The sequence below is a fragment of the Molossus molossus genome, unplaced genomic scaffold (genome assembly GCF_014108415.1).
Source record: "Molossus molossus isolate mMolMol1 unplaced genomic scaffold, mMolMol1.p scaffold_m16_p_16, whole genome shotgun sequence".
Classification (NCBI taxonomy): domain Eukaryota; kingdom Metazoa; phylum Chordata; class Mammalia; order Chiroptera; family Molossidae; genus Molossus; species Molossus molossus.
Window position 1 is genome coordinate 22,360,796 of NW_023425351.1, and position 9,033 is coordinate 22,369,828.

A 9,033-nucleotide genomic window follows, 5' to 3' on the forward strand; every position below is an offset into this window, starting at 1 on the left:
AGCCTATGCGTGTGAAACGCTGCAAAGAGATCTTCATACCAGCAGAGAACAGGTGTTGATATAAACTTTGCCCGTATGTTTACCAGCTGATTAGTACCCATTAAAATGATAATAATCTAATAAAAATACTTCATATCTAGTGAAAGTAGAGAGTCTCCTGTGTGTTGGAAAATGATTGTATTGCCATTGCTGTAGCAGTGATATTGAAGTAACGAAGATTCACACCCAAGGCAGCCTGAAGATTCTGAATTTCTGTACCTTAGACTTTCTCCTTACGTGTCCCTTTCTCCACAGGCTGTCTCAGGCAGTCAGGACAGTTCACTTGTTTGCATGGCTTCAAGGGGAGAACAAACAGATAGCCACTGGCCAACATCCTCTTCAGCAACAGGAAAAGAAATCAGATCCTTAGTAAACAATGCTGCTTTCTACCACCAATAAAGCAACAAACAAGTGCTGGAGAGGATGTGAAGAAAAGAAAACCCTCATGCACTGTTGATGAGAATGCAGACTGGTGCAGCCACTGTGGAAAACAGTGTGGAGATTTCTCAAAAAATTAAATATGGAACTGCCTTTTGACCCAGTGATCCCACTTCTGGAAATGTATCCTAAGAAGCCTGAAACACCAATCAGAAAGAACATGTGCACCCCTATGTTTATAGCAGCATTATTCACAATAGCTAAGATCTGGAAACAGCCCAAGTGCCCATCAGTAGATGAGTGGATAAAAAACTGTGGTACATGTACACAATATAATGCTACGCAGCCATACAAAGAAGGAAACCTTTTGCAACAGCGTGAATGGACCTGGAGATTATTATGCTAAGTGAAATAAGCCAGTCAGAGAAAGACAAATACCATATTATCTCACTTATATGTGAAATCTAATGAACAAAATGAACTGATGAACAAAATAGAAACAGAGACATGGATACATGGAACAGACTGACAGCTGTCAAAAGGGAGGGAGGAGGAAGGGACTGGATGAAAGAAGGTGAAGGGATTAGCCAAAGAACATATGTGCTTACCCCACTGACACAGACAACAGTGTGGTGATGGCCAGAGGGAAGGGGTGAGGGACAGGGTGGTCACATAGTGGGAAGTGGTACATTTGGCATTTGCACTCTTATAATCTGTCCTCAGAGATAAACTCTTACCTCATTATTTCATTTATTCTGCTTATGAATACATTTTGTTGATACTGTTTGTGACTCTGTTCCACCTAGTTTACCAATATTTCGTGAATGTATTCTTGTATCAGTTACTGTTCTTGGGTTGGAAGTATTGAAGCAAGAATGATTTTTACTTCTTAAAAAAAAAACAAAATGCTGCTTTGTCTGCCTTAGGAGACTGAACGAAGCTATGGATGTCCTGAAGGATTTTCCAGGGCTTTGGCTGACCGAGAGAGTGCCAAATATTTGCTAAGGAAATTCTCAGACTTTCCTGAACTGGCAATTCCCTAGAAAAGTCCTGATTTCAGGCTGGTCATAGTCTAAACTCTGATGAATGTGAAGTCACATCATCCCCAGCCCCACAGTTCCAATCGCTTCTCTCATGACAAGCTCTACTCGTTCTGTCTCCTCTTGCTCTCCTACCAAAGCTGAGCTCAGGAAACGTTTGGGAATTAGTTACACTGTAGGATAGAGACTGAAAACTAAGGGCCATTTCCACTGTGACGAGCATCAGATCCCTCCAAGCTGACCAATCAAAGAGCCCCTGGAGGAAGTGTGGGCATGTAGCCAAATACAGATGATATAGGATGATATGATTTACAGCCTCATTTATCTGTAAAGTTTATGGGGCCCAAATACTACACAATGGAGTGTCTTTCCAAAAGTATTGATGAAAACATAGTAGAAAGCATAAATTTTTGAGGTAAAAATGTATTTTTTATTGATTTACTTTAATAGTGAGGAGGAACCTATTGAAATTTGGAGTATAGAAAGGAGGCCTGAAAAGAAAACCCAGATGATTTTTGGAAATAAAAATGTTGTGGATACTGTGAACAAGAAAGAAGCATCTCAATACTCATGTGGAAGTCTGTCCTTTGTTTACATGTTCTGCAACATTCAGATTGTGAAATATTTTAAATTGCTTAATACTTCTGATCAACATAATGCCAGAATGATTTAAGGACTGTTTTGGTAAATTGAAAGTTCCACTTTTTTTTTTAAAGTCTGCCTCTAATTGATTGGAAGAGATTAGGGTTCATTTCAAAAGAAGATGTGGGCAAACCCCAGATGAACACAAAGATCAGACTAGCTATGGAAGGAAAGTTCAGCAGAATTACGCTGTTGACCTATTCCCTACTTTTCTGGGCTGCTGCAGGAACCAGACTTGAAGGAAGATATCATAAGATCACCTGGGGTTCTGGGGCTGAAGGCAACCATGTAAAACTCTCAAGGGCTGAGACTTTTTCTCTTACAAGTGACACATTGTGAATTGGCTCCCCTATGTGTGAGGACTTGTGTGGTAAGACAGTCATCATGCTTGCAGAAAAGCATTGCTGTTATTTCTAATAAAGAAACTTTGAAACTGTATATGGTTTTCTTTGCCATGACCGGTGACTTTTAACATTCAGGGAAAACCTCTTGTGCTAACCAGTGGACTTGAAAATTGGGTTGGGAACCAAAAAGATATAAATTCCAAGACTGTAAATTGACCACTTTAGGAAAAACACTCTTTAGAGAGTGGGTAAATGACTCTTTTGTATTCATATGTTTTTATCTTTAGCCCACAGGATAGCGAGCTGGTACTGAATTAATAGTTCTTAGAATGAACGTCCATCTGACCTCAGGATAGCAGCCTGAGCAGGAGGAGGCGGCGACCTGTGATAACCATAGCAGGCACTGTAATACAACATTTGATCCAATCTTTTCAGGTAGCCAATTCAAGTCTAAACTTGTATCTCTAAATTGTGATTTTATTTGGCAGATTCACACCAATAAGTCTCCAAGTGGTCTGTCTATTCTTATTTATCTGTCTGATACACCTGGGTGAAAATACAATTGCTACGGCATGCCAACAGCAAGCAAGAAGCCCCAAAATCTCATTGAAGATAAAATTTTTGTTTCTTAGGAAAATTTGTAAAAAGTACTAGGACTTAGTAGGTATAGATTGAGTTTACGATACCTTAGATTGCTTGGAGAACTAATTAGAACAAGCACTTTATGGGTAACACATGGAAAGGAATAAGGAATGATGAAATCAAGTCCCCTGGATATGCTGCAGTGATGACTTCACTCCTCCATAAGAGGTCAGAGAAGGAGGAAGGAACAGGGAGCACCCCTCCAGATTGTAGGAACTGTCCTCGTGCCCAGGGAGAGGCAGTGGGTCTGCGTTGTTCCTCAATGCACAATGGCTAAGTGGCTGCAAGTAAAACACTGTAGGGTATAGTTGACTATCTGCCACTAGTTCTGTATACCCACAGACTCTTCTATGGTTAGTACCTACATAAATATACAACTGTGAACCCTAGAAAGTGAACCCTTCTGGGACCCAGATTGCTAACTCAATGCCCTGGCTCCTGGCCTTCATAACAGGTGGATATCGATTCTGATTTCTTGGACTTTAAGATTCCTGACCACCTTTTGATCTTGTCTGCTTCTTCTGTCCTGACATCCTTTATAGTTTTAGGTAAACCCACACTCTACTCCAGACTCAGATCCCAGTCATTCCTGAAGGAGAAGGATTGCATGAAAATGATACCGATTTGTCTTTCTAGCTTAACCACAAGGTTTTGGGCAAGTTCTGGAAACAAGTGGGGGTAACACAATGGCTATTATTAATGCTGAGTATCATATATTCCATAATTTGGCTTCTAAGGGTGATAAAAGGAGGGTCCTGGGCTTTCCAGGAACCTAGAGGGATTCCAAAGGCAAGACTTTAAAGGGACAGCTTCTCCTTTGGCCCCGGTTGCCAAGTGGAGCTGTCAGTGGGATTAGCAGATGGAATGTGACCACGACGAGTCCTTTCTGTTAGAGGGGTCAGGCTGTTGTCATGATCCTAGTGAAACTTAGAAGTTAGCTGTCTTCTCAACTAGACTCCTTGGGGCAGGATTTTGTAGTTCCATGCAGTCTCCATAAAGAATTTGGCCAACAAATCAATAGTGAGTGACGTGGAATTTTCTGGAGATTTTATCAGGGAGATACAAGAGGGAACTTACATCAGTCATTCAACAGCAAATCATTTAAATCTTCAATAAACATTCATCTTTTTTACTGGGACTCAGCAATTTTCCTCTCCTTTCTTCCATCATATAGTATACAGGTGCCTTCCACTGGGTTCCCATCCTCCTCAATTTACCGTGCAGTTACCATGACCAATCCCCCTCAGAAGGAAATGGTGAGTTATACAACAGCAACAAAACATTTCCATTACATCAGAATAAAGTCCTGAAGGAGAGATGACCACTTCCATGTACCTAGTACCATGTACTTTTCTTTACAGCCGCGGGAGACACTATTCTCCGTGGTTCATCCTTGAAAAAACTAAAGTCCAGAAAGCTTCACAATTAGTTTACAAAAAGAGGCGAAATAAAGCCTAAATCATATAACTCCAAGTCAGGGTTGCTTTTGTACCCCACAGGGAACCAGGCACTTTTGGACACAACATCTAAGGGGAGGGATGAGATTATTGACTTTTCATTATAATTCCAATCACACACACAAAAAAATAATAATAAATTTTGACCAGAGTGCATTAGGAGGCCTTGATTTAATCCAGTGTTTCAGCATTCCTGGAAAGGGTGTGTTCTGAGAAAGGAAGTCAAACAGCCTAAGAACATTGAGAACTTGGATAGCAAAGAAAATGAAAGCCTTCACACAGGGTATTTTTCTGCAGCCTGCTTATTTTACTCACCTCATTTGGCAGCAGGGGTTCTCTCTGACAATAAAACAGAGGAAGAAGAAAATCTTTTCTTAACAATAATATGCATGTGCTGTGAGAGAGATGAAGCGGAAGATTAAGCAAGAAACCCAGTTATTTTATTGCCCTAAGGCATTACTCATTTTCTTGACACATTATGTTTTTAATTAAAATTGCATGTGAGTTAATTAAAATATTCACTCAGGCACTTTTTTCTCTCTTCTTGCATGGGTTCCTCGCTACTCTTTTAGCTTTTTGGTAAAACTCACTTTCATTTTAATTCTGCTATCTTTACCAGCTACAACTTTAGCAGAGTTTGTATACCAAAGTGACTAAAAACATCTAATTTAAAAATTTATCTTTAGGTGACCAGGAAAAAAGGGGAGGTGGTCAAAGGTAGAATCATGGCTCCTGCATTTTTTTCTTAATTTTTTTTTAAAAAAATCATTAAATTGGCATTAATAGAAAGTGTATTAAAAGATAGCCGTCTGATTTTTCTTGCAATATACCTGTTTTTCCATCTATGGTCCTTTTTGTACCTCGTGGTTTGACAGATTTTTATTTCTTAGACTGAGACTACTCACAGTAGAAGCCAAAGTCATTATAAAGGCTAATAAGGGTCTCACATAGTTCACTCAGTTCTAGACATTGACCTCTTTGCTGAGTCTTTAAAACTTCAAAAACACCTCTCTGTTCCCTTAGCTTTCCTCTTAAATAATCACATGCTAATTCATTTAAGTCATTGTTCAAAAGTCCTATTTTTAATGACCACCTATTTAAAATTGCAATCTCCTATTTCCTGGGACCTCTAATCTGTTTTCTATAGAGCTTATCATCTTTTAAACTACTAGATGATTTATATATTTTTTTAAATTTTTTTTCTTTAATGATTTTAGAGAGAGAGGAAAGAAGAGGGAAAGAGAGATAGAAATATCGATGAGAAAAAACATTGATTGGCTGCCTCCTGCATGTCCCTCACTGGGGATTTGGCCCACAACCTGGGCATGTGTCCTGACTGGGAATCGAACCAGTGATCTCTTGGTGCATGGGTTGATGCTCAACCACTGAACCATACCAGCCGGCTAGATGATTTATATGTTTATACATTTATTTCTGTTTTTATTCTATTGATTATCTCCCACATATGTAAATGTTATCTCCCTCCAAAATTAGGGCTTTTGTATTTTTTGCATTAATATTTCCACACATCTAGAACAATATTCCTGGTATATATCAGGTACACAATCAATATTTGTTGGATGGTTGAAGAAATGTTCTTAGACTGAAGAGGCAGATAAAAAATTGGGAAAGCATAGATTGCTAGAATTTGCATGGATGAGTGTAAGAGAAAGAGTCCCAAAAGCTCAAATAGGGATTTTCTTGAATCTTCTTACATATACTAAGCTGTAATATGTATAAACTGAGACTCTGTGAATCCGGGTAAACAACTAATACTAATACCAGGGAAGAAACAACTACTGGAGAGCAATAAGTTAGAAAATTGTCCAAGCTTACACACAATTTTCCTGACCAACCAGAATGAAGAGATCTCCTTGAACACTAGATAAAGTCAATAATGACCCACCATAGTCATGCGTTAGGAGCAGTGCCAACTAGCCCGTGAGGAAAAACTGCTCTCTACTTCCCCAAGCAAAGCTTGAAAACAAATCTTAAAAGTATTAAGCTTATCTGTAAGAAAATTTATGCTCTGGAAGACAATCTTAACACTCTTTAAAGGAACACAATAGAATCCAGACACAAAATCTAGACAACAAAAGGAAAACAACAAAACACAAACACTGGATATTGTACTATTTACAGTATCTAGCATATAATTATTTTAAGGAATTAAGTATATATTATTTATTACACTAAAAAAATGAACACTAAAAATCATGCCTTTTGGCTTAATCCTCTGAATTAAGAACATTAACAATAATTTGCATACAACAGTTTCCAAAACACGGATGAATTACTTTACATACACCTTTTAATCATATTATGACTCAGAAAACCTTGAACATTTTTAAACAGCAAAAATACACAAAACAGTTACAATGGGAAATAACACTGGCAAAGCGCCGTGATTTTTTTAAAGATTTTTTATTAAAAAAAAATATTTTCTTTTATTGATTTTAGAGAGAGGAAGGGATGAGAGAGAACAGACACTGGCCGCCTCCTGCATGCCCCCACTGGGGATCGGGCCCACAACCTGGCATGTGCCCTGACCAGGACGGAACAGGCGGCGACCTCTTGGTGCATGGGCCACAGTGGCCGGGCAGTGCCCTGTGTTTTCATCCCACAGACACATCATAGAAATCTCAGGTTCAGAAAAGTTTGAAAAATATTTTGTACATTAAGAAGGTTTTTTGGGGGAGTGAAGATGGTAACAGCTTTGGCTTAAGATAGCCAGCAGTGTGAAGTTATTCAACTGAGAACCGGGAGGCAGCAGCCCCAGGAGTCAGCACGCTGAGGCAGGAACCCAGGAAGGAGCGCACCTTGGTCTCCTCACTCCCTTCACAAGGTGACTTCAGGTTCCCGCTGTGAAAGGGCTGATGGGTCCCTTGTTTCAGACGGGCAATCATTGGATGGTGTGAGTGACTTTTTCATCTTAACTGCAATGAATAATAATTTGTGAAATGCTTGTCCATTTTAAAACATGAATGTCTGTCTCCTAACAGACGAAGCAGCAGGCACTGTCGGGAGTCTGAGGGTAGCATCTCCCCACACCAGTCTGTGGGCCTTGGAAGCAGGAAGCATGGAGGGTGTCTGGGGTTCAGCCTGTCAGTGGCACCGTAGAGTTGATTGTAGTCATTATAATCATCACCGTACTCTTTTTCTTTTCTTTTTTTTTTTTTCTTTTCTTTTTTTTTATCCTCGCCCGAGGACACTTTTTCATTCTTTGTTCAGTTAGAGCAGGAGGGAGAGAGAGAGAGAGAGAAACATCGATGTAAAAGGGACACATCGAGTGGCTGCCACCCGCACGACCAACCAGGGCCGGGGACAAACTGCAACCGAGGTACATGCCCTTAGCGGGAACCGAACCCGGGTCTCTCCGGACCGCAGGCCGACACTTTAACCGCTGAGCCAAACCAGCCAGGGCACCGTACTCTTTTTCTTGACATTATAATCTCACTGGAGACTTTTTGTTAATACCTTATTCCTATGAATGCACCTGGGGCACAGCATGTTGTCCTCCAGGTGCGGGGGTGGGAAGATGCGGGCAGGTAGCAAGAAGAGTGCACACTTTCCCTTGTTTCTCAGGGACCCAGGCTTGCCCAGCACAAAACTGCAGCTGAACCCAACCGTCTGTGTCTGCAGGGAGACTTCATCCATGGACCACACACCACCAGACATCAGAGGCCTCCTGTGGTGCACGGGCTCCACCTTCCCAGCCCGGGCTGCAGTTCTGCTCCAGGAGGCAAACACAGCCTCCGGGATGGCAGAGGTCATGACGCAAACATTGTCCATTCCCTCAAGGACAGCAGTGGCCCCTTCAAGAGCAGGCACCCCCTCCTCAAGGGGAGCAATCACTTCTGGAAGACCCAAACTTTCCAGAGTTGTTTCCCCCTTCTCCATCTTCAGTTTTCTTTGTGATTCTGTCAACATCTTGTCTTCCTCTGCTGTGGCAGGAAAATCCTTTTGATCATGGGAAGCCTATTCACACAGCCTCTTAAATCTGTCCAATTTCGAGCCTCTGGTGCTCAGCTTTAATTGTTGGCACCAAGACCTCACGATGTCTCGGTGAAGCAGGTTAACTGGTGGCAATTTAATGGGCAATGGAGGAATTGGTTTTTTCTTGTGAATTCTTATTCTTTTATTGCCCGGCTCCCTCTTTTGTGGACAGGCAGCTTTGTCATCTTTCATAGATCTCTTCCGTTTGGTCTCCTTCCCTGAGGTTCCTTGTGTACTTGGTTCACCAGGAGCCTGATTTTTCTCTTTAGCTCCTACCGCTTAGAATTTGCAAGACTTTTTTGCTCCCCCTGACTTCTTTGTGGAGTTCTTGCCTTTTGCATTTTCTGTACTGAGAAAAGAAGCCAAGGTTGATGAACAGAAAATCTTCTTACTTCTGAAATGGCCTCTGGCCCAGGATTGCTTTTTGAGAAATCTCTTCTCACTTCCTCTAGCATCTAATTTTTTAAAAGTACTATATATGAGAAGTAAGAAAAT

At 40.8% G+C, this 9,033-nt stretch overlaps 1 pseudogene; it reads right to left on the reverse strand.

Annotated features, from left to right (window-relative positions):
* Positions 1 to 7,995: 7,995 nt before the first annotated feature.
* Positions 7,996 to 8,730, reverse strand: LOC118631877 (annotated as a pseudogene).
* Between the last annotated feature and the right edge of the window lie 303 nt (positions 8,731 to 9,033).